This window comes from Pelobates fuscus, chromosome 5, assembly GCF_036172605.1.
Source record: "Pelobates fuscus isolate aPelFus1 chromosome 5, aPelFus1.pri, whole genome shotgun sequence".
NCBI classification, from domain to species: Eukaryota; Metazoa; Chordata; class Amphibia; order Anura; family Pelobatidae; genus Pelobates; species Pelobates fuscus.
The window spans coordinates 249,523,141-249,547,468 of NC_086321.1; positions in this window are offsets into that span (position 1 = coordinate 249,523,141).

Here is a 24,328-nt window from a genome sequence, read left to right on the forward strand (position 1 = left end):
TAATACAACAGTTGTACATGCAGTAAAGTGTAGGAGCAAGAGAGTGAAAAGCAGCAGATTAAAAACAGCAAGGAATGAGGCTCTTGCAGTCCCAGAGTGACTAGTGATTGCAGCCAAAGGGTCCTAGCAGGAGGGGGTTTGAGAGTAAGACTTAAGATGGGGAAAATTAAACTTAGCACAGAGCATAGAAAAGTAAAGATGGTTAAATAATAGTTATCTGAATTAAGTGGTCAGGGTGCCACTTCCTCGTAGTTATAACTCTGAAACTGCAAACATTGTCAGATAGCCAGGGAATCATGGGAGTTGTAGTTCAGCAACATCTGGGGGGTGGCGCAGGTTGGACAGCCCTTCTTTAAATGGTCTCTCAGTCTGGTTCAGTAGGAATCACAATCATGGGGAAGACTGCTGACCTGACAGTTGTGCAGAAAACCATAATTGACACCCTCCATAAGGAGGGAAAGCCTCAAAAGGTAATTGCGAAGGAAGTTGGATGTTCCCAAAGTGCTGTATCAAAGCACATTAATAGAAAGTTATGTGGAAGGGAAAAGTGTGGAAGCAAATTGTGCACAAGCAGCAGGGATGACCTCAGCCTGGAGAGGATTGTCAGGAAAAGGCCATTCAGATGTGTTGGGGACTTTCACAAGGAGTGGACTGAGGCTGGAGTCAGTGCATCAAGAGCCACCACACACAGACAGATCCTGGACATGGGCTTCAGATGTCGTATTCCTCTTGTCAAACCTCTTCTGAACAACAAACAACATCAGAAGCTTCTTACCTGGCCATGCCGAATTGAGGCAGTAATTGCTGCAAAAGGGGCCCAAACCAAGTACTGAGTCCATATGCATGCTTATACTTTTCAGAGGTCCGATATTGTTCTATGTACACTCCTTTTTTTATTGATTGCATGTAAATATTCTAATTTACTGAGATTGTGGATTTGGGGTTTTAATGAGCTGTTAGCCATAATCATCGCACTTATGACAAATCACGGCTTGAACTATCTTGCTTTGCATGTAATGCGTCTATCTCATATATTAGTTTCCCCTTTTACGTTGCATTACTGAAATAAATTAACTTTTGCACGATATTCAAATTTTTGGAGTATCACCTGTATATAATCTATTCAAAAATATGGTAACATTTAAACACACAAACACTGCTCACCCTGCAAGGGAAAATTGTAGATCCCCCGCTGGCAAAGAATTGTGGGAGATGCACAACAGTTAAGGATCTACTTTTTGGCCATCCTTGTACTAGAGTGGGCCCAAAAAAATGCTTGCACCTCCTAAATTCTTGTATTTATTTATTTAAGTCTGCCTCCTCCTGCTTACCTCCTGGATAGAGAGGGTGGCAACAATACTTTCCTCGATTCCCTACAACATGATTATTATAGTAGTGAGGTATATAAGAAGTAGGGTGAGCGGTATGTATTTGTATATATTTGCATATTTTTCGTTTATATTTATTCTAATAGTACATTGAGTGTAATGAGCTTTTGAGTTAAGCTCTGGTAAGATAAAAAGGTAAGATAAAGATTACTTGCCACAGCAAGGCTCCCAAATATCCCAATTTCAGGTTCCTGTCACTTCATTTTGATTTTTCCCTGTGCCCAGCAGCACAGCACAAGCACATCATTAGATTTAAAAGCCAAAGGAAAAAAAAGTTACCTGCGCTCTCCTTAATCCCTATGTATATTTCGACAAATTCATAGAACATCATTAGACATGTTCACGCTGTGCAGCATGTACTACGACAATGACGGGAATTCTTCAGATGCGCTCTCTGCATGGTCCTGTAGGTAAGCATGTAGATATATAAAAAACACGTAGATTGATCATGTGTGTTACCAGGTAGCAGAGGTTGTTCTGATTTTAATATCCGCTACTGTGATAATAAAGTGGATACAAAATATAAAAAAAAGGCTTGATATGTGAGTATTACCATAAAGGGACAGTTTTAATATAAATTACGTTGTCATAGTGCTTGGAGGCTATCGGGTGCACTCTTACCTCAAGGGGTTAAACCATTCTTAAACGCTTTAACCCAAAAGTGAGCCTTCAGCACCAATCTCAACTTTCCTAAGGCAGCATCTGGCTTCTGAAATCTCAGTTTAAGGAAGCTTGGAATGCCACCGGGGTGGGGAGCCACTGATTGGCTGACAGCAGTTAGGTGACACTCTCAGCCAGTCAGTGCCTCCTCATTCATAAAACTGGCTTGAAAAAGTTATGTTTCTTTTCAAGCTAGTTTTATAATTGGTGAGTCAGGGATTTCGAACAAATCTCTTGTTGGCCAAAATTCTCAATTCGTGTGACTTCAAATTCACCAGTCCAATAAGAACTTACTAAGTATATACACTGTGCCTGAAGACCTTATTTAAACTGTAACCATTTTTTTTTTTCATGGAGGGTGTGTGAGGTTGCGTGGCTAGGGCTGCATAAACTGAAACAAATGTGATTTAACTCCTAAATGACAGATAATTGAGCAGTGAGACTGCAAGGGCATGATCAATACACTACAACTGTTTCAAGTTGTTTGGGTGCTTAGAATATCCATTTAACCCCTTAAGGACACATGACATGTGTGACATGTCATGATTCCCTTTTATTCCCGAAGTTTGGTCCTTAAGGGGTTAAAGCACACTCAGCGATAATATAAGCCATTTAAAGGGTTACTCCAGCCACCATGCCCACTGAAGTGATCATGGTGGTAGGAGTCTGTATGTGCAGTGTTTCTGATTGAAACACTGCACATACAGAGTAATTAGCACTTGTGTGACGGTGTCCACTATAGACTCCAAAAATTAATTGCGTTTTTTTCTCCTTTATCCCACCCTACCCCACTCCCCACTCCCTCCCTACCTCCCCCTGTGTGCATGTGCTCTGAGGCAGCACAACAGTCCAATGAATGGATCAAAGGTGCTGGCCTTGAAGATATTATGTGGATGCATGGAAGGCAGTGCCAGGAACTTTGCCCAATGCTGGAATTCAGGTAAGTAACTAAACCTTTTTCAGCAGGTTTACTGCAACGTTTAGTGTGTGTGTGGGGTAATTAGTAGGGCCCAGTGGAACCCTAATAGGTTGGGTAACCCTTTAATTCTTTCTTGTAAAAAAGAGGCAGTATAAGTCTATATATATATTTAAATATATTTTATTATTATTATTATATTTTTACTGGTTTATATATACTGTTTTTGTGCAAAAGACATTCCTTTTATTTCTGAATGCACTTGTTGTATATGCTCTAGAGGCATATGGAAACATTTAAGTACCTTAACATTTTTTAATGACCATAAACTTCAGCTAAAAGTACGTTTCAGCTCTATGACAGATGGTGACTTTGCCTAACAACAACCCACATTTCAATGTTTTCCACGTGGCATATTTGTATTTCTAATACTTGTATGAGGAAATGATCCCCTGGTTGCCTCATGGATAGCAATACAAATTGTTTCATTAGGGAATGAAATACGTGAGTAGTAATATATCTCAGGTGATACTCGCCTGTCAATGCGTTTGCAGAGAGCACACAGAGGTTCCTGGCCCCATCACTGAGGTATTTAACTCTATAATGAGTCTTGAAAGATTTCCAAGTTGGAAAGAGGTGCAACTAGCTAGCCTCTTGTTTTTTCTCCTTTGGGAATTACATCACCTTGTGATTTAATTTCTCCTGACTTTTTTTCCTCCATTATACTCTGGGCTTCTACGTGATTACCCACCACAAAAAGAACTGACCTAACTGATTTCACGGGGCCAACTTATAAACACTAGTAATTGCTTATGACTGGAGTTAATAGTCTGACTAGTGAGATGAGATATGTAGTGTGTAGCATGTGCGATGGCAGAAAATAAGTTTCATATGTTAAAATGAAAACTCAAAAAATGCAATCAATATGATAGGCATGCATTTAAGTAGCTTGTTTATTGTCAGTGAATAGAAATAAATACAAGTAGTGTGTGGTGAACTACTGGGGAATGCACTTAATGTTTTGCTGTGGTTTTGTAACATCTCCCAATTTTTTCACAGCAGCTTTGCCTAATTTGTCCAACTAAAGCTTCATCATTAAAGACCATGTTTATGTAAATAGCTCAAGTCATCGAGACATCACATGTGACTTTGTTGAACGTCTGCTCCTGTCTACAAACCATCTAAATGAAGTCAAAATTTCTTACTCAAAAGTATTTAAAACTGCTGTAGGAATCTTTATAAATCTCTGAATGGCTAATATAATGAAATGATACAGTCCATACACTCTTTCCACCATCCTGACTGTAGGAATGATATGACCCATTTAAACTTTTTTTAACATTTAAAATCAAGAAGTGACCTTACATTTCCATGGAAACATGTTTGTTCCATTACCATAATGCATATAATCAGCATAGTGTGCAGATATATTGGTGGAAAAATAACTTTAACCCCTTAAGGACACATGACGTGTGAGACACGTCATGATTCCCTTTTATTCCAGAAGTTTGGTCCTTAAGGGGTTAATGCACTCATAGAACTGCTTTATTTTAACAGTCAACATTTTAGTTCCTATTCCTTTGACATTCAGTCATGAGATTGAAATGTTGACAGTATGATAATTCTCATATATACTGATGCTAAATGCAGGCAGCCGGAGCATATCAGCAGGAATTATCCAGATTATAAGCAGTGCTTTCATATCCAAACCCTATAAAAAAAATCTGAAGATTCACAAAACCAATATTAATACAATTCAGAAAAGAATACATCCAGTAGGACACATTCGCCAAATTATGAAGTGAATTGATATTTGAATTACTATTTACCCACTGGAAACACAAGCAGCCAGCGGACAAATAGTTAAAACCCCTCAGTGATGGATTAATTAGGTGCGCTTGCTAGCCAGCCACAACATTAAATAGGTTAAAAAAAAAAAAAAAATAATACAAAAATATTTATATCCATATGTTACTTTAAGGGAGGCTTTAAACCTGCATTTGCACCCCCTTGCCAGGCCTATGCCTCCACCTGCAATTATATTATAAAAGCCCCTACACTAAGCTGAGAATGTGGAGATACTATGACCCTCTCAGCATAAATTTAATAGCCCCCACCAAAGCAGGTGGATAGTGATCTGTCCATGGCAATAATATGTCCCCCTCCTGATTCTTTTACCTGCCCCATCCCATGGGATCGGGCCTTTGTAGCAACTGGACAGCAATGGTTTATTTTAAACATGTAGTTATGTCCCACCTCCCATAAGACACCCATATGATTGATTTATTTCTACTATTTAATGTGGCAACTGCCTATAAAACGCTTGCCACCTGCAACATAATTAACCCTTGCACTGCTAAGAGTTAGTTAACTATTTCCACCTGGCTGCTAGCACTGCCAGTGGGCAAATTGTAGATACATTTTACATAAATCTTGGCCCGTATTTTAAGCATCCAGGTTTGGATTTGACCAAATTTAGGTAATGTTTGCCAGTTGGTGCCTGAATAGCAAAATCTGGAGATTTTTAAATAGTATGAACGATGTCTGGATATTGCAGTCCAAATTGTTTACAGACGGTATTTGCTACAGGGCCCTTTGGACTTTAGTGAGTAACCCTGTCTATTTGATATTTTTTGATCCAGCATCACCTTTATAAAATGTGTATTTTTGAGTGCAACCTTTTTCTTGCATGTATTCTACTGGAGTCTGGCATCAGTTTGCACCCCTGTTACAGTTGCCCAATATTAGGGCCGTATTTAACGTTGCACTACAGAAATCCTCCAGGAGAATGGATATCCCAAGTAAGTAGATTAATCACGTAAAAGTAGGCATTAGGTTGCTAGAGCAGGACCTGTCAAAATGGGGCACATTTACATTCTTGTAGCCATATGCAATGTATGATCATATACTGTAAGTGAATCCCATCAGGTTTTTTTTTTTTTGCCTTAGTCAGATGTAAAAATAATGTTATGGTGTTTGAAACTGGTACAGTAGTACCCTTATAGAATATGCCTGTTCAGCTAGGAACATAGTTTCTATTCAGTATATATCAGGTCTTCAACTAATAGAAAGGACTAAAAGTTACTCCCAAGTGTAAGCCTAGAGGACTTTTCTTTGGCTATAACATATATTTTTAAAGTTTATTTTTACATATACACTGATCTGCCACCACGTTAAAGCCACCAACAGGTGAAGTGGATAACACTGATTATATCATTACAAAGGCAACTGTCAAGGGGTGTGACATGTATATATACACATATCAGCAAGTGAATAGCCAGTTCTTGAATTGCATGTGTTAGAAGCAGGAAAAATGGGCAAGCAAATAGATCTAAGTGACCATGACAAGGGCCAAATAGTGATGGCTAGAAGACTGGGTCAAATCTTGTGAGGTGCTGTCACTACTACACTTACGTAGAGATCCGTCGCAGCATCTACTTCCGCATCTGCAGCGATTCCCCCTAAGCACACGCCAAGAACTACGGCATGCTCAGCCACAGGGACAAACAGCCAATATCCCTGAGGCACATGGATGTGGTACCATGGCTCTCCACAGTCCACACCATGCCGTAACCTGCGGGAGGCTCCGGCTGAACTCCATAGACTCTAGGCGCACGCGCTCACCCAAAAGCCAACCTGTTAAAGGTTGAACATCTGAAATAATTTTAAGGGACTAATTACTTTTCAGCCAATAGTATGTGAGAGGTAGCATGGGTCATGGGTGTCCAAGGCTCTTTGATGCATGTGGGGATAAAAGGCTAGCCCATCTGGTCCGATCACACAAAAGAGCTATATTACCTGAAACTGCTGATAAATGTAATGCTGGCCATGATAGAAAGGTGTTGGAACACACAGTGCATCTAAGTTTGGTGTGTTTGGGGCTGTGTAGCCACACACCAGTCAGAGTGCACATGATGACCCTTGTCCACTGCCAAAAGCAATGTTAATAAAGATGTAAGTGTCAGAACTGGACCATGAAGCAATTGAAGAAAGAAAGTTGCCTGCTCTGATGAATCTCATTTTCTTTTAGACCTGATGTATGGCTTGGTGTGTGTACGTCATTTACCAGGGGAAGAGATGGCAGTATGATGCCATTGGAAAGAAGGCAGGCTGGTGGAGGCAGTGTTATGCTCTGCTAAGAAACCTGGGACTCTGGCATTCATGTGGATGTTACTTTGATACGTACCATCTACCTATTATTATTGCAAACCACGTACACCCCTTCATGGGAATTGTGTTTCCTGATGGCAATTGCCTCTTTCAGATTATCTTTCAGATAATGCACTATGCAAAGTAGCAAACATTGTTCTGGAATGGTTTGATGAACATTTGAACTCCAAATTCCTTAAATCTCAATCCGAATAAGCATCTGTGGAATGTGTTGGAACAACAAATCTGATCCATTGAGCCTCTACCTCGCAACTTGCAGGACTTAAAGGATCTGCTTCTAATGTCTTGGTGCCAGATACCACATGACACATTCAGAAGTCTTATGGAGACCACATGCTGTTTTGGAAGCACAAGGGGTACCTACATGATATTAGGAAGGTGTTTTTTATGTTGTGGCTAATCAGTGTTTATGTACACTCGGATATTACATCACAAAAATTAAGTGAATCTATAATTTTTGATTACTTAAAGGTTGATATTTTAATGAACCTATGAACTTTTGTATAATGTACTTATATATTTCTTTATGAAATAACTACTGTAACGTATCCTCCATCAATCGATGCTCCTAGTGCTTACCAAGGACCATCAGCACCACACCAGACACCATAAGCACCGCAGACCCCAGGAACCGCCGTAGCTTGTTTGGGGTATTACCGTCTCCTACCCACCCTGGACCTACGACAAGGCTCCAGGTTCGAGTGGGTAAACCTCTCTTTCCCCAGAGAGTGAAGCAGGAACAGGAACAAGCTCTTACAAGAGCTTAGTGATTATTCAAGGTAGTATGACGAGCATAGCAATCCCTGTAGTGATTATAGCTGTCCCCCCCAAACACGAGACGAGGCTGCGAGTTGAGGGTTTAAGTAGAATTGAAGGTTTAATGGGACAGCTGCTTCTTTTATACAGTATTTCCCCACAAGGTTACCGCCCACGTGTACCTTGTGGGGCACAGGACATGAAATGCACAATCCAATAAAACAGAGTTTTACATTTGAACACTCCCAGTTACTGTACAAAAACCCTCCCCTCTGTCTGTGATACAATTAACAAAGACAATGGACTAACTCAATTAACTTTAGCAGAAAAAAACATACATTTTTACAAACCCCAGAAAGTACCCCAAAATACAACATATCCCCACAAGTCACATCCCCTGATAGCCCCGATCTGGGTGAACAACATATCCAAAAATATCCCAGATCAGTTCAGGGGTTCAGGAATTTCCTGGAAGTCTTATTTTTGCCCCACCGTGCACATGGTCCCATGCCCAAAACAGTTCCATACACTCGACGGCAAAACACTGCTGGACAATTTAAGATCGCCACCGGTGCAACATGTTTGAATCTGTTCCAGTTAAAAGTCCAAGGGGCATAAACAGTACTTCTGAACATGGGTTATCACAGGGCCCATAGTCCCAGGGTAGGAGGCGGGCAAGCAGGCCCCTCCAAAAACCAGTGGCGAAGTGTAGTTCGTCACAATTACTATTATTGCACTATTTGTGTATGCCTTTTTAATCTAAATGTCTGAAAATTCAAATGGTTAGTACTACAAAATGTTTTCACTATTGCTGAGATACTACATAAAACTGATGGGAAGCTCTTATAAAGCCTGGTTGTGTCTTTTTTTTCAAACTTTATTATGAATTTTCACACCACTAATATTTTGTTGGACAACTTGTTGAAATTAAATTAATTTTAAGAGTATATGATAGGCTTGTTAACTATGTCGCAACATTTTTCTGTTGTAATTTGTTATATCTATATTACATAATTTTATGTAAGTTCCTTGGCTATACTCCCTTTCACATTATCACGATACCTAGTGACCCGACGCATAGTGTGTATATGATAATAGATTAGACAATGTATACCAGTCTATAGAATGGCCGGGCTTAGACGTTAGAATTAGTATAGACAGGGACAAGCCGAGTCAGGGAAACCAGAAATCAGGGAATCAAAAACCAATAGCCAAGTCACAGGATTACAGAATGGAGAATAGTCAGGAAAGCCGAGATCAAAATACCAGAAAAATGAATTCAATTTAGACGTTTTGGTAAGCCGTGACGTCATTTGCTCCACATGCGCCGTGTCATAAAACAGGGCGTGTCATAAAACCAGTGGTCCTGGTGTCAGGACCATTGAGAGAAGAAGTGTCCCTCTACATCATCTGGACATCCCCAATCAGTTTAACAGCCTGGGTAACAAAAGGTACTGTGAAACACATCCCTGATAACTAAACAATTCATCTTTTCCACCATTTGGAATTATGGAAGATACTGCATTAATGTGCATGCAATTTAAAGTAAATAAAAAATATTTAAAACAAATGTATGTTGTTTTGTGCAATAAAATAACATTTACTTGTGGAAAATGCAAACCATAAACAATTCAGAAAAATATATTTTTGAAAGTGTTGGATTTTACTTGTTGTTTACTCTATAATTTTTTTTATTTATTTTTAATAATTGTTATTATTTTTGGAGAATACATAGAAAATTCACATAGTAAGAAAATACAAAAATGTGTATTAGTATTAATCTTATTTTATCATTTATATAGAGCCATCAGATTCTGTAGCGCTGTACAATGGGAAGACTAACAGACATGTAATTGTAACCAGACAACTGGATGTACAGGAACAGAGGGGGTGGAGGGCCCTTCTCAATAAGCTTACATGCTAGAGGGAGTGCGGTATAGTGACACAAAGGGTAAAAGTAGGTATACGAAGTAGGTTGTTAGAAAAGTATTCACTCAGGGTTTAGTAGGTAACTTTTGATAGTTGCAGGAGACGAGTCATAGGGGGTGGGGGATAAAAACCTACTAACAGTTTAATTGATATGCTTTCTTGAAGAAGTGAGTTTTCAATTATGGAGTGGAGACAGGGTGAAAGTAAGGGAGTTCCACAGAAGAGGTGCAGCCCTGGAGAAGTCTTGGCGGTGAGCATCAGATATGGGAGTACGGACAGAGGCTGGCATAGGTCTTCGGCAGAGTGCAGGGGCCTCAACAGACACATTTGTGTATTAGGTAGGACAGGTAGGTTGGAGCAGCATTATGTAGGGACTTGTAAGCAAGCACCAACATTTTAAATCAAGCCCTATATCTAACTAGAAGCCAATGCAGGGACTGTCATAGTGGGGAGGCGTGGGAGGTGACAGCGGACAGGAAAATGAGCCTTGCCGCATTCATTATAGATTCCAGAGGTGCAAGCTGGGAACACATAAAACCACTGAGAAGGGGATTGCAGTAGTCAAGGCGAGAGAGAACAACAGCATGGACCAGCACCTTAGCTGCATCTGGCGTTAAAAAGGGGTGGATGTGCGCTACGTTTTTGAGATGGAAGCGAAAGAATTTGGCGATTGATTGGACATGAGGGGTGAAGGAGAGATTGGAGTCAAAAAGAACACCCTGGCAGCGAACCTGCAAGGTAGAGGTGATGGTAGCGCCGTTGACTTGGAGGGAGACAGACATGGGAGTGGTAACACTTGAGGGAGGAAAGACCAGAAGTTCTGTTTTGGACAGGTTGAGTTTAAGGAAGTGAGCAGCCATCCAGCTGGAAATCGCAGTCAGAGACACAAGTCAAGATGGGCAAAGAGAGATCAGGAGAGGACAGGTAGATTTGCGTGTCATCCGCATAGAAATGATAACGGAGGCCAAAGGAGCTGATGAGTTTACCAAGGGAGGCAATATAGATAGAGAACAGTAGTGGACCAAGGACAGAACCTTGGTGGACGCTGACAGAGAGTGGATGGGGGAAGAGTCAGAGAAAGAAACACTGAAAGAGTGCTGGGAGAGGTAGGGGGAGCACCACGAAAGAGCAGTATCCCGTAGACCAAAATTACAGAGAATGTGAAGAAGCTGTTGATGCTCAACAGTGTCAAAGGCAGCAGAAAGATCAAGGAGAATTAGGATAGAGTAATAGCCGTGAGACTAAGCAGCAATTAAATCGTCGGATATTTTGGTCACAGCCGTTTCGAAAGAATGACCAGTGCGGAATCCACACTGAAGGGGGTCAAGCATAGAGTTGGATTCGAGAAAGTCAGTCAATCTGGTGTACACAACTCTCTTGTGGATCTTTGAGGCAAATGGCAGTAGCAAGATAGGGGAGTTGGGATCAAGGTTGGGCTTTTTCAGAATCGGGGTTACAGTTGCATGTTTGAAGGGTGAGGGAACTGTGCCAGAGAAAAGGAAGAGACTGAAAATTTTAGCGAGAGGAAAAGCAAGAGAGGGAGACAGAGTGCGGATGAGATATGAGGGAATAGGATCGAGGAAACAGGTGGTAGGGGCGGGAGGACCAAGGCAGAGGAGAAACCTCTTTTGCTGTAGCAGGTGCAAGTGAGTGTAGAATGGTGGAGGGGGTGGGGTAGGGTGCTATATTGGTAGGGGAAGGAGAGAAATTAGAGATCTCTTCTCTGATTGTAGAGATCTTCTCAGTGAGGTGAGATGCAAAGTTTGTGGCGGACAAGGTGGTAGAAGGAGGGGGTGTAAAAGGGCGAAGAAGAGCACCAAAAGTGTGAAATATATAGTGGAGGAATTCAGATGTAAAGTAAGACTTCCTCCAGCAGCGTTCAGCGGTTCTGGAACATTTTTTAAATGCTGGAGATCAAGGCAGTTGAGGTTTCTGTTATATTGAAGAGTTGAGGGTGATGAAATTTGGGTACGGGGTATACTGATGTCAAATGTTAGCAGATGATGGTCAGACAAAGGAAATGGAACAGAGATTGGTGAAGATGAGGTCAAGAGTATTCCCTGCTGTATGAGTTACTGAAGTAGACAACTGCATGAGGCCAAAGGAGGAGGTTACAGAAAGCATACAGGAGGCATCAGGACAGTTGAGGTTGTTGTTTGGGATGTTAAAGTACCAAAATATGAGGGGGGTAGTGCTAGAGGAAAGAAAGTGGGGTAGCCAGGAAGAAAAGTGTTCAATGAATAGTCTAGGATGTCCAGGGGGACGATAGATGAATGCAATTCTTAAAGGAGTGGGCTTAAAAAGGCAGACAGTGTGAACTTCAAAGGAAGTAAAGGAAATGGCAGGCACAGGGAGGATAGGTTAAAAAGGTACATTGAGGGGAGAGAAGGATGCCTACACTGCCGCCTTTACAGTCGAGTCTGGGAGTGTGGGAGTATTGTAGTCCACCGAAACATATATAAGCGGGAGTAGCGGTATCAGAGGGGGATAGCCAGGTCTCAGTGAGTGCCAATATTGTGAGTGAGTTAGAGATGACGAGGTCATGTATAGCTGTTGATTTAATATTACTACAGATGGAATGGGCGTTCCAGAGTGCACACTGAATGTTGGTAAAGGAGGATAAACTGCAGGGTATGTTTATGAGGTTTGTGTGGTTTCTGGTTGTCTTAGTGTGAGCAGATGAGGTAAAGGGTCCTGGGTTGGGTGAGATATCACCAGCTGCTAGAAGAAGGAGGAGAGATAGTGACAGGAGGTGTGAATGGGTTTTATATGGGCGGGGTCTAGGATGAGATTGGGTGGGAGCAGGAGAGAGAGAATAGAGAAATTAGTGCAGGGGTTGAGGTAAGAGAAGGGGGGGGGTTGTATCAGAGAGGGATTAATGTAAATGTGATTCTGTTGTTGAAGGAAGTGGGTGTAAGAAGATATTTTGATGCTAAAGGAGGTGAGAGAAAAGGAGAAGAGCAGAAGATAGGGCATTGCTCCTATGAGTAGGCACTTTGATGAAAGCAGAATGAGCAGAAGTAAGGAGAGAGAGTATTGAGTGTTAGGGGATAAGGGAATTAAGGAGTGTGCTGATTACTGGAAATGTTTGCAGTGTAGTGAGTGATCCTCCTGGGATAGGGTGCAGTCGGATAATCGGGTCGCCATACAACGAACCACGATATCGAAAAGAGGGGAGGATCAAGTCCCTCCACTGGTCGGGTGCCAGGACATATACAAGTACCCAACCCACTGAGGCATACAATGACACTGACAGGGGGGGAAGACAGCCCCCGGTAAACTACACAACCAAGACCACAAGACTACATACTGTCCCGTTAACACAAGTACACCACGCTAAAACTGACATGGCTGATTGATGGCTCCATGGCTGACATGGCTCCTGCTAGACCTCGACAAAAATACGAAAGGAGAAAAATACGAAATATGCCAGTAGGCCAAACACAGCATGTACATGATCCATAGGTTACATAGACGTTTCCTGGTGTCTTAGACACGGTCCTGCTAGCTCTTCCCCAGAAAGTGCTACTAGCCTAACAAGTGTTAAGGCCCACGAGGTCTAGATGGTGAACAGTTGATTTGGAGCCAGGCATCAAGCTGCACTGGGCTCAAGTTAGTTCTTCAAAAATTGCTGGAGATGTACACCCTCATGCAAATGTATGTTTCAGAATCGTTCATAAACATGTACATGAGCAGTGTTATGTAATGAACCAAATGTCACTTACTATCTTGTTACTTATTCTCTGTATAACACCTTGAAAAAGTAATAAAAATTAAAGATTGACAACAAAAAAAATTAGAACCCCCCCTCCAAGAGGAATATGTGCGAAAAGTAACTCTCTCATCTGAACTAAATCCCATTCACTGTAATGAATGGAGGGAAATGGGTTGAATGAAAAATCAATTACTTAATCAATCAATAAAAAACAGCTAGTAATTATTCTAGGACTTGCTACATATAAGCTTTTCTACAATATTAGAGTTAGTAAAATAAAGTGTGAACACAAGGAGCTCAAGAGCCTTAGGGAGGAGAGAAGATAGAAAAATGGAATTGGAGAAGAAAATACATTATAGGGTGCATCAACTGGGACCAGGAAGATGCATGTAAAGTACTGCATTTGTAATTTGTCTTCATAACAGTTATGCAGTGGTTGCCAAATTTTATTGTGGGTGTTCATGATGTCATGGAACCTCAAAATAAGTAATTTTATTAGAGTCATGAATAGGAGACAAGGAACGGAAGATTGCAATAGTGTATGTTACAACACAGAGTGACCATAACATCAAGAAGAACAACCATGGGAAGGTGGACACAGAAAAAGGACTCAAAGAGGATCTAGAAATTAAAGGCAATAGTTGGGAAAGTGACTTCAGCAGATTCCAGGCGGGACATCTATGATCTCTGTCCAGTGGAGTGCAGTTCTAATAACAGCTAAGACACTGCACAAAACTCTCAGTCTCCCAGACCTTTAGTAGAGGACCAGAGAAAGAGAAATACACAAAATATCACACAGAAGATTTTTTTCAATACGATCTGCAATTTGGTTGTATTCCCAAAGTCCAAAAAGAAATGTTGCCCAATCATGATCCAGTCGAAACAGGCAATAGCCGAGGAGGTTCGTTTTGATTCGGATTCTGAAACCACCCATGGCATCAAAAAAACAGATGAATTATAGCAAAACAAAAGATGATTGATGGTTATTTACAGATCAATTGAACAATATAGGGGAAAAAGGAGCAGAAAAAAATATTTATAAAATATATAAATATATAAACTTTTTTGCTTTTTTACTGAGCTTCCTCTTTTTCTCTCTATTGGTTAATCTTTCTCACTTGATATGTGAAGCAGATGGTGGAAACATACTCATATCAGTGTACTAAAAACATGTACATAATATTACATATTGTGTATATATTTTGCAGTATGTGGAATGGCCCATTTTTAAATCCTTTTGGTTTATCTAAATTGGTTACCACCAGAATTCTGCTCATCTATTGCTGAAATTTGGGCATCTCGAAAAAAAAATGATATTTGGCAGAGCTGAATTTTCTTGTCATGCACAAGGTAGGGAGTGTCAAGTCAAGCCTGTGTGTGTGTGTAATATCTGCAAATCATTCTATAGGGTGAAAGGGTTAAGCAACGACATTTTTTAACTACGTTTTCCTTAGACTTGAGTGTTATTTTTGGTCCTTTGAAATTCTCTACACATCTGAATTTTATATGACTTTGCAAAGTCACATTTCAAGACCTTAAGTAACCTCTTTTTAGGAGAATAAGGCATTTTTTTTGGAAAAGAATATGTGTAGCCTGCATGGAAAACAGCTCTAAGTTGCTGGGAGAAGTGGAAAAAAGTGTAAACAGCTGGATTTACCATGCGGACTCTTCAATAATTGTTTTAAATAATTTTAAATAGATATAAATGTAACAGCTGGCAGAAAAAGACAGAAAAATGTTACCGTTTTTTTGCACATTCCTTTTAAACAGGTCAGCACAGTGAATATATTTAAGATTTATTTATAAAAGAGTCAATTATGTTAAGTTAAGAAAAACCCTGCAACATTTAGGAATATAGTTTAGCTGAATAAAAACTCAGCAAGGTGTTTTTTTCCCAACACCCACTGAGCCTACATTTCACCGTAATTTATGGTCTGTATGCAATGTTGTCATTAAGTATTATCAACAAGTCATTAATCGCTACAATGGCTGTCACTAACGATAGCAAGTAGCAGCTCTCCTCAAAATGCTAAATCTTTCCAATTGAGACTCGCAATTCCTGGCTGGCAAACGTTTTAATGGTTCCCATAGAGAATAATAAGATACAAAAAGCACCACTTACCAACTCATTTCCATCCTAGATGTTATATTTTACCAGCTGCCACTATCTCACCAAAATTTAAACCTACTCATCTAAGTTAACAAAGACAAAATAAAGTTGACAGCTGCAAACGTGCAATATATAATACAATATATTAATCATTCTGCGAGGCTTCCATAGATGACATGGATGAAGATGGATTATTTTTTTGTTCTAGTGTTTTGGGGGAAGTTTTTAAATTTATTAATATTACGTTAATACATAAAACACTAAATGGAAAATGTAAAACATAGAAATATGCATAATTTATATTTTTTAGGGTATCTCTTGAAGAACCACTGAAGACCACCCAGGTCAATTCATCTCAATGCATTGACTTGGTTGCAGTGGATGAAATACTGTAACCCTGCAATTTTTAAAGAAACTGCAATGTTTTTTTCATTGCAGGTTAAATCCTCCTCTATTGGCTGTCATACTGACAACCACTAGAGGCGCTTCTGAAGCACTGACCAAATAAACCTCAGTCACGTGACATAGAAGTCCCATAGGAAAGCATTGAGCAAAATGTAATTTTATTATATTAAATTGTAAACTGGGAGGCAGCTGGTGTTAAATCTAAAGATTCTGAAAACATTATATGCTATTTGTTTTGAAATTAAAATAACTTAGAAGGGATCAGGGTTAAATGGGAGGTATGCTATGTTTGGCCCTTTGTGGACCTTTTTAATGATTGTCCTCAAAGTCATTTATTTTTAATGATATCTATGTTTAAATTATTTTACAATAAATTTAATCAATAGGTTAAAAAAATACAACTTTAAGTTGAAATTTGATTGAAATGATTCAAAATGCTGAAAAAATAAAGTGATTATAATATCCAGCAATATGGTTTTACATTTCAATTTGTAGACTGTTTATTTTTCAGACTGTGTAAATTTACATGTGTGTAATTATATCTGTTTCATATGCAAACTCTTGTCATTAGAATAAACAGACACAGAACAGAGGGAATAAATCACACACCAAGTACAAGTTTGATGGTGCAACAATTACAAAAAGAAAAGTGGCCAGCTATCAGTGCAAAGCCTAATTTACATCAATATTATTTTTTTCTATATTTAATTTGAGGAAAACAAGAAAAAACTGGAGTAGAGCCATGGGCGTCCGCAGGAATTTTTTCAGGGGGGGGGGGGGCATAATTGTAAGGACATCCATGCTTGGTCCCTTTTTGACAGTGTCATGAAGGTGAGGAGCATAGTCATTATCACATAACACATAAAGCCAGGGTAAATAGCGTTTTCACAACTATGGTGTCAGGAATACATGTTTGTATTCCTGACACTATAGTGTTCCTTTAAGCAAATTAAAGGAACATTCTGGTCACCATAACAACTTAATCTAAATGAAAATGCTATGATGCCGGGAAGCCCCTGGGTGCTCTCTTTCCTTTAAGGGGTTAAACCGCTCTCAAATGGTTTAACCCCAAAGGCTTCCTCCAGCTCCAGATTTCCAGGTCGCTCAGTGGTATTCGGCTTCTGAAACGGAGTGTCAGGAAGTGCAGATTGACAACAGGCATGGGTGCTACAGATTGGCTAGAGTGGTCAGTTGACGCTCTAAGCCAATCGCTAGTTCCCGGTTCATAAAAATGTTTTACTCTAGCCAATCAGTGACACCCCTCCCCAGCGGCCCTCTGTGCTTCCTGACACTCAGTAAATAAAAGTGAACACATTAACACTGATATTTTTTTTTACCTGGGGAGATGAGAAGGTCCAAAGTTTCCCTGCCAGGCCCATGTACCAAAGCCTTATGATGTGGTGTCCAGAATAAGGTGGAGAGTTCACTTCACTTGTCCTTCCTGCTTCAATCTCCTTTTCTTCTCCTTCATTTGGCACAGTCTTCTTTTTCTTCTGACACTGTCTTCTCTCCTCCTTGGCTCCTTTTGCTCCTTCACCTTTCTGCTACTTTCTGCTTATTGTGCTCCCCCTTGTGCTCCTTTCTATTTCTGATCCCTTTCTGCTCCTTCTCCTACTTTACCTTTGTACTTCTTGCTGCCCCTTTCTGCCCCTTGCTACCCTTTTAAGCTCCTTCTCCTACTTTACCTTTGTGCTCCTTCTGATTCTTTCTGCTCCTTTACCTTTGTGCTCCTTCTGTCCCTTTCTGCTCTTTGCAGACCCTTCCTGCTCATTTCTGTTCCTTTTCCTACTTCACCTTTGTGCTCCTTCTGTCCCTTCCTGCTCCTTGCTGACCCTATCTGCTCCTTCTACTTTACCTTTGTGCTGCTTTACCTTCCAGCTCCTTGTTGACCCTTCATGCTCCTTGAAGACCCTTCCTGCTCATTTGTGTTCCTTTGTGCTCCTTGCTGTCCCTTCCAGCTCCTTGCTGACCCTTTCTGCTCATTTCTATTCCTTCTCCTTTCTGCTCCTTCTCTAACTTGATCTTCCTGGTCCTTGCTGACCCTTCCTGTAGGCTATCTTCCCCATCCCTCACTTCCCTGATCTATAGGCTGTCTCCCCCTCCCCACCCTCACTTCCCTGATCTATAGGCTATCCCTGCCCCCCCCCATGCCTCACTTCCCTGATCTGTAGGCTCTCTGCCCCCCATGCCTCACTTCCCTGATCTGTAGGCTATTTCTGCCCCCCCATGCCTCGCTAATCCTGATCTGTAGGATATCTCTGCCCCCCATATGCCTCACTTCCCTGATCTGTAGGCTATCTCTGCCCCCCATGCCTCACTTCCCTAATCTGTAGGCTATCTCTGCCCCCCCCCCCATACCTCACTTCCCTGATCTGTAGGCTATCTCTGCCCCCCCATGCCTCGCTTCCCTGATCTGTAGGCTATCTCTGCCCCCCATATGCCTCACTTCACTGATCTATAGGCTATCTCTGCCCCCCCATGCCTCACTTCCCTGATCTGTAGGCTATATCTGCCTCCCATATGCCTCACTTCACTGACAGTGAAGGTTTAAATAAAACTGTAGCTGTTAGTCTCAGGTAATTAGGACCCTGCTGTCATATAATATTAAAGTCAGAACCCGCCAAGCATTTGCTTTTGTATTATTGTTTTTAGTATTAATAAAGTATTTATTATTTTTTGCTAATATATTTTACTCCAAGTCTGGTAGAACTTTGTGGATATCTGGCACCGACTTCTAGTATCCTATCTATCCCAGTCCCCTTTTTGGTACACTTTCTTTGCCTATATTTAATCTGCTTTTAAAGAGTACTGTGAAACGTAAAGCTAGACCAACTAAACAATTTGTTATATTATTTAAATATTTGAAAAAAATATAAACTTGTAGAAACTTGAATTTTACTTTTATCATATTTGGAATCATAATAGGTCACTTTTTCTTATATTTTAGGTTGATATGTGACATTTCTAAAGGAAGTTACATATGGTGCCAAACTTGGTCATTAAAGGAACACTATAGTGCCAGGAAAACAAACCCGTTTTCCTGGCGCTCTAGGGTTATTAGGTCCCCCCCTCCCGCTGGGCTGAAGGCGTTAAAACCCCTTCAGCTTCTTACCTAAATTCAGCGCAGGGCTCCCTCTGCGCTGGTGACCTCTCTTCCACCTGCCGACGTCAGCTCCAGAGTAGAGCCGAATGCGCATGCGTGGCCCAAGCCGCGCACGCATTCAAACCGCCCATAGGAAAGCATTACTCAATTACTCAATGCTTTCCTATGGGGATCTGAACTCACGCTGGGCGAGTTCAATGCGATTTTCTCACTGAGAATCACGGAAGCGCCTCTAGTGACTGTCATAGCTCATGTGTCTTATTTCCCTCCTACCTCTCCATGTGTCTCGTCCCCCTTAACCCTTCATGTGTCTCAAAACCATCTCCAGCCCCTCCATTCCTACCCCTGTCCCTCTATGTGTCTCATTTCCCCTAAATTTCTCATTCTCCCCCACCTCTCCATGTGTCTCATTCACCTCCAGCTCCTCAATGTGTCTCATTTCCCCCCTACCCATCCATGTATCTCATTCCCCCAACCCTTCATATGTTTTAACTCTGCCTCCGGCCCCTCCATGTGTCTCATATTCCCCCCAGCTACTCCATGTGTCTCATTCCCCCAAGTTTCTCTTTCCCTCCCAGTCCCTCCATGTGTTTCATTCCCCCCAATCCCTCCATGTGTCTTAATTTCCCTTTAGCCCTTCCATAAGTATCAACCCCACAGCCCCTCCATGTGCCTCATTCTCCCCTTCATGTGTCTCATTTTCTCCCAACCCTTCATGTGTCTCAATTCCCCCTCCAGCCCCTCCATGTGTCTCATTTTTCTCTTAGCCCCTCCATGTGTCTCATTTCCTCCCAGCTTCTCCATGTGTCTCATTCCCCCAAGTGTGTTATTCCCCCCAGCCTTTCCACGTGTCCCATTCTCCCCACCTCTCCATGTGTCTCATTCACTACCAGCTTCTCCATGTGTCTCACTTCCACCCTACCCTTCCATTTGTCTCATTTCCCCCAACCCTTTATGTGTCTCAATAACTCCTCCAGCCCCTCCATGTATCTCATATCCCCCCCAGCCCATCCATGTGTCTCATCCCTCCTCATCCCTTCACGTGTCTTATTCCCCCGAGCCCCTTCATGTGTCTCATTTCCCACAAAGCCCCTGCATGTGTCTTATTTCCCCCCACCCTCTCCACGTGTCTCATTTCTCTCCCCAGTGCCTCCATGTGTCTCATTAACTCCTCCCAGCCACTCCATTGACTCTTCCCCCATCCACAGCCCCACCATGTGTCTCATTGTCTCCCCCCCAAACATGTGTCTCTCCCCCATCCCCTGCTGTACCTGCTCACCGTGGTAACTGGTCTGACAGAAAGTACTCTCTCAGTGAGCACTTTCTGTCAGATTGCAGTCCGCTCAGCCACGCTACACACAGCTACAGGAGGGAAGCAGCACAATACAGCACTCTCCTCCTGCCAGTCACTTGGCAACTGCACTCGCTGGGCCGATGCTACTGTGCACTGGCCCTAAATTATGCCGGCCCACAGTCACAGGGGTTGACAAGGCGACCAGGGCCCTGGAGTGGGCACGGTCACAGCTGCTACGTCTGCAACCATGGTACATATGTCACTGAATGCATCCATATTTATGAAATTAACTAATAAGTACACTCCTTTATTTAAACAAAAAAAAAAAGTCCATGTTGCGTTTCAATTAGGACAAATTTTGTCCATGCAATAATTTTGGGTTAAAAACTATTTGGACAAACCAAAATGGCTTGAAAATTGAGGGATCACTGGTGAACTCACATGATTTAACATTAAAAAGTGATTGAGGGCGGGGCCTGACAGCAGAGCTGTGAAGACGCTTTTCTCAGCAGCTCCTGCTAAACTCGACATTTAAAGCGAAATTTCACTGCCACACCGGCACCCAATTGCGATTATAAGGCCATCACACGAGAGTGGGCAATAAGGTGAGAAAAACGATACCTCTCAAGCGAAGGCCCAAGCAAAACTCACTGTGAGGCCTACAAGCATGGCTGGCGCAGGGGAGACGGCCGCTCCCCAACCGCAACACCACGCCGGACACCTGCAGTGGGCCATCGTTCCCCCCCCCCCTCTGGACCGGTGGGTGTCATCCCGGTCTACCCACAACTGATCCCCCGGCAAAGCAATGGGCCAACACCAGATCCGCGGAGCCCAAAGCCAGCTACCTCTTCGGGCGCTAAAATGGCGGTAGCCTACCAAACCGCCGACTCACCCAACGCATGGCAAGAAACGGAGATGCGGCTGAATAGCATCTTCTCTGCAAAGCTGGAAGCACACATGGGACCCCCGACGCCTGAGAAGCCGGGTCAGCCATCACCACAGTATACCCAGAAAGAGGCCAGACGGAGACAAGCAGCAGTGCACCCCCACCGCACCACCACAAGAAGCCAGCTTTCATTGCAGTCCCTCTCGAGGCCAAGCACCGGAGAACTAACGGGGAGTGGTGGTGTGAGGCATCTGATCCCTGGGACCCTAAGGGTGTCAACGAGACGGTCGTATCAAACAGGTGAAGCTCACCCAAAGCGGCAGAAGCAGAAAAGAGATGCAAGGCCCAAGAAGGTAGAAACCAGAAGATGGTGGAGGGTCAATCACTCACCTCTCCCACGCAAGACAGCAAAGCGGAGGAGACTGTTGATGCCAAGCTCAGGACCACCTCAGGTACCCAAAGCAGCAGGAATGACCCTACCCCAATGGCACGGCCCAGCCAGTCGACCACACACTTACCCACCCATCAGCTACACCGCAACGCAACATCACGGGCAACAGCAGCCCCACGAGGCATCGGGTAAATCACCCAGGGTGAAGCGGGACACTAGCCTTCCTGGCCTGACCTCATGCAGCGCCCAACACAATAGCAGGATCTCACGACCTTGGGGACACATCTCACTAACTGCCGACTTGGCAGGGACATACGTCTGGGGCACTCCAGGGGACATTATGGATTTGTTTAGCAATGTTTGATTTATCTACTGACACTATCAATTTGCTATCTCACGTACCAAAGCCCAAGGAGTACACTCAGCAAGGCACACACTGACAGCTCTCACACTACTCCTCACATGTTCCAGCTTGTTAAACTCTATAAAATGTTTATTATGCCTCACACGTGCTGTACCATACACCTTCAACCCTAAGCATAGCTTTTATATCTGTAAACACAGGTAGCTCAGCACCTTCACCACAACGCCCATCATGCCAGCAACACCATACACTCATCGGGAATAGGGTGAACCACTCGAACTCCAGAGTGCTACCAATCGCCAGGTACTAGTTACAACCCGGTATAGCCAGTGTGAAACCTCAAACGGCTATGGGCCAGCAGCACCCCCAAGCTTGTCTGCCACAGTTAGGCAAAAACCGCCCCTAGAATCGTATAGACAGATCATCTTATTGCTTAGTTATTCAGTATGCTTTACAGCTGGCTGGCGAAAGCTTTCAATGGCAAGCTCATAACATGAAGCATGCATACTTTTGTCAACCATTACTGCATGCATGTTTTAGTGCTGCTAATCTCATACAATTTGTTTGTTTGTTTGTTTACCTCCCTTGCTGATCTATTAATCTTCCTATCTGAAAGCGAGGGTAACAATTAATCCGGTCAGCACTGATTACCACTTATGTCGATTTGCCTATCAACTGTTATTCTGCACTGTAGGATATAGATGGTGGTCGCACTCTAGACTGACATATTTACTTAACACTGTCACACATCGCTGTGCAGCACAGCCAGTTGTACATAGCCTGACCAGCATGCTCACAGCACATAAAAACTGAGACCGATCATCAGGAATTTAGTTACTGACCACATGTATCCAATCTTAGTGTATGCAATGATTCCTTTACTATTATTCTCTATTCACGGAAAAAAATTGTGCAGAACCCTCCACATGCTGACCAACTGTTAACAAATGCTTATGTATATGCTTGTCAAAGCTGTTGGGGCATGACGAGCCCACTTGTTATGTTTTCATGCACGTAAAAATAAAGAACTTAAAAAAATAAAAATAAAAAGTGATTGAGAGGTCCAGTAACAGCCCTAAAATTCAGATACTTCAAGTTAATTCAGGTTAGCTCCCAGGTATGTCAGGCATGGCTTGTAAAGCTGCTTTGCAAAATTTAGATAGCTTCAGCTACTTGTTAGATATAAGACTGGTTTGTATTCCAAAAATCTGTAGTTTTAAAGAAGAAAAACATATTTTTCCCTGTGTGTATTTATTGTACTACTAATTACTTATTACAATAATAGTATTAGTAATAATAACTGAAGAAGTGTCAATACAATTCTTAGTTTAATTATTTAAACAAAACAAGACTGGGCATTCTAACTTATACCCGAAAATGTACCAAAAAGTTCAAAATGTGTAAATCGTAGTTTTAATAACATTTCCATTTGCAATTCAAATATTAATTGTAGTGCTTATGTTTATTAAAACGTAGGGATTATATTTAAAGTTGAAACTGTTTATACATTTAAGCCATGAGCCGATATGTATTAAAACATTCTTGTATGTATATGTATATATATATATATATATATATATATATATATTCTTGTATATTTTTGGAGCACTGTATATACATTAATTGTTGTGAAGCAAGTAATGTAGTTTTACATGTATCAGATATAAATAAAACAATTTCTTCACAGGCTCAGTTACTCTAAAATGTTCTAATGTGCAATGTCATTGAAAGTTACATCATACTAACTGTTTCTGTTTATCTGCCTCTTCCAGGAAGATGTTCTGAGAAATGTGTCATAATTTGGTTGGCATCTAACATGTACTTTAGAAGAGTGAGACACTATTTTATCTTATACATATAGATATTTTAACATCTTGTAAAAGCACAATAAATTAAAGGGAAATTATAGTGTCCCCCTCCCTCATGCACCCACCCACCGCCACGGTGCTAAAGGGGTTAAGAAAAACCTTTATCACTTACCTGATTCCAGTGTTGATGTCCCTCGGCACTGGGTAAGGTTCCGGCCTCCACCCCTGAAGCTGAAGGAAGCAAGGGTGATATTTGTTTGTGTAGGACTCACCTAAAAGGATTGCCTTGAAGTGGCAGGTGAGCCTAAACCTAATGGTCACTGGAGTGATACTAAATACCTCCAGTTATATAACTATGCATAGAGATTTAGGATAAAGTGCACATAACTCTTTTCTTTGATTTTTACTGTATGTATTGGGGCTGATGTATACT